General features: G+C 40.8%; 1 protein-coding gene across 1 annotated transcript in view; it reads right to left on the reverse strand.

Moving 5' to 3' along the window:
- Window positions 1-1,364: 1,364 nt before the first annotated feature.
- The window catches only part of basp1 (brain abundant, membrane attached signal protein 1), a 51,659-nt gene continuing 50,253 nt past the window's right edge, over window positions 1,365-2,770 (reverse strand). The window contains exon 2 of the mRNA XM_021612606.2: window positions 1,365-2,770. This exon is cut by the window's right edge and continues 749 nt beyond it. The gene's annotated coding sequence lies outside the window, so the exon portion shown is untranslated.

Here is a 2,770-nt window from a genome sequence, read left to right on the forward strand (position 1 = left end):
TGTGTGTCAACTAGGAGAAACTGACCGAAAGGTACTGTACTCAATGAATGAATGAATGAATGAATGAATGAATGAAGTGAATAAATCTACATATAAAGCACCAGTCAAAAGTTTGGGAACACCTACTCATTCAAGGGTTTTTCTTTATTTATATCATATTCTACATTGAACTATAGTGACGACATCACAACTATGAAATAACACATATGGAATCATGTAGTAAGCAAAAAAGTGTTAAACCAATCAAAATATATTTTATATTTGAGATTCTCAAAGTAGTCACCCTTTGCATTGACAGCTTTGCACACTCTTGGCATTCTCTCAACCAGCTTCATGAGGTGGAATGCATTTCAATTAACAGGTGTATCTTGTTAAATGTTTATTTGTGGCAATTCTTTCCTTCTTAATCTGGAAAATGTAAGAACTTTGAAAGTTAAGCGCAATTGCAAAAACCATCAAGAGCTATGATGAAACTGGCTCTCATGAGGACCGCCACAGGAAAGGAAGACCCAGTTACCTCTGCTGCAGAGGATAAGTTAATTAGAGTGACCAGTCTCAGAAATTGCAGCCCAAATGCTTCAGAGTTCAAGTAACAGACATCTCAACATCAACTGTTCAGATGAGACTGCGTGAATCATGCCTTCATGGTTGAATTGATGCAAAGAAACCACTACTAAAAAGGACACCAATAAGAAGAAACTTGCTTGGGCCAAGAACCACGAGCAATGGACATTAGACCGGTGGAAATCTGTCCTTTGGTCTGATGAGCCCAAATGTGAGATTTGTGGTTCCAACCGCCGTGTCTTTGTGAGACGCAGAGTAGGTGAACTGATGAGCTCCGCATGTGTGGTTCCCACCGAGGAGCATGGAGGAGGTGGTGTTGGGGTGCTTTGCTGGTGACACCGTCAGTGATTTATTTAGAATTCAAGGCACACTTAACCAGCATGGCGTTTGCGCTTAGTGGGACTATCATTTGCTTTTCAACAGGACAATGACAACACACCTCCAGGCTGTGTAACAGCTATTTGACCATGAAGGAGAGTGATGGAGCGCTGCATCAGATGACTTGGCCTCCACAAATCACCCGAACTCAACCCAATTGAGATGGTTTGGGATGAGTTGGACTACAGAGTGAAGGAAAAGCAGCCAACAATGTGGGAACTCCTTCAAGACTGTTGGAAAAGCATTCCAGGTGAAGCTGGTTGAGAGAATGCCAAGAGTGTGCAAAGCTGTCATGAAGGCAGGGTGGCTATTTGAAGAATATAAAATATATTTACAAAAATGTTTTACAATTTTTTTGTTTACTACACGATTCCATGTGTGCTATTTCATAGTTTTGATGTCTTCCTTATTATTCTACAATGTAGAAAATAGTAAAAAAAAAATTTAAAAAACTTTAATGAGTAGGTGTGTTCAAACCTTTGACTGGTACTGTACACCTACATATATTTTCATATATGTAACATATGAGCAGAAAGAGTAAAAATGCATGGTGGTGGAGATGACAAGATTAGAGGCTCCCTTCCTTGTGCAGGTTTCTTCCATCTTACTACTCGAACATGTCACATGGTAGCCATGGTTACAGGGACCATGGCAGCTTGAGTAGGCTGTAGATGCCTCATGTAGTATCATTAATTTAGAACCCTCATCCCCAGACAACACTACTACTGTTGTCAGCTGGGCACAATCCCTTTTTAGGGTGTAAATGTATTGCACCTTTGTGATATAGGCTGAGAGCCATTGAGTTACATTGATTGAAACACAGTAGATGTCTTATTTTCAATTGAAATAAGACACAGTGGGGGGGGGGGGGGGGAGTCTATGCTGCAGTCAGAGTGACCCAAAGGAACTGAGAATTGCCAATGTCTGGGAATTAAGAGCTGGAACGTCGAGAACAATCTACAAAGCTTTTCAGGATTTCTAGAAACATTTAAGAAATGCTTCAAACTGGCCTGATCATCTACAACTAATGTTTTTCTTAGAAAAACTAAGGTATAAGAATGTTGTAAAAAAAAATAAACACACAAAAAAAAAAAACTTTAGGGCATTTTCATATCCCTAAGAATGCATCGACATATTGTACCTCTAGGAAAGTCTCAGAATTTCCAAAGTACCTCCTCTCAACTCTGACAGTGTCTGCACGAGGTGGCATGAACCTGTTGGGAAACAGGCGGCAAGAAACTGAGTGACCATATACAGCACGAACAACCCAAAAATACAAAATAAGTTGCCGACTATGGGAACAGCAAAGGGAACTCACTTGGCGCTAAAAACAGACGTGCCAGGTACGGTAGCAGAGAACACGGCACTCTGGAGAGGAGCGAGTTTGGGGAATGGGGGATGGTTTGAGTTTGGGGAAGTCGAGGATGGGACAGACAGAGTGCATGTCCAGCTGGTAAATAGATTCAACCCCCTTTTCCCCCCCTCATTTTCAGACATCGGCAGCACACTGTCTAGGGGAAATGTACGTGTATGGTCCCAGACTACAGAGGTCTCTGAGAAGACAGAGAGATGAAGGCGGAGAATGCTGAATCCCAGAAATGGATGGAGGAAGGATGCTGTGGAATGGAGGGGCATATGGCTGACAGACTTTTATTAAAGTTCAAATACTACAGCAGAAAAAAAATAGAATAACCATAACAATAATAATCATCGGCAGCAGCAGCATCATCCTTCTCAAGGTTGTTGTCACAATCCTCCTCCAACAAATCATTATTATTATTATTATTTTAATATTAATATGGGTGGGCTATTTTATTACATTTTTTCT

Source organism: Oncorhynchus mykiss, chromosome 8 (genome assembly GCF_013265735.2).
Source record: "Oncorhynchus mykiss isolate Arlee chromosome 8, USDA_OmykA_1.1, whole genome shotgun sequence".
In the NCBI taxonomy this organism is placed as follows: Eukaryota; Metazoa; Chordata; class Actinopteri; order Salmoniformes; family Salmonidae; genus Oncorhynchus; species Oncorhynchus mykiss.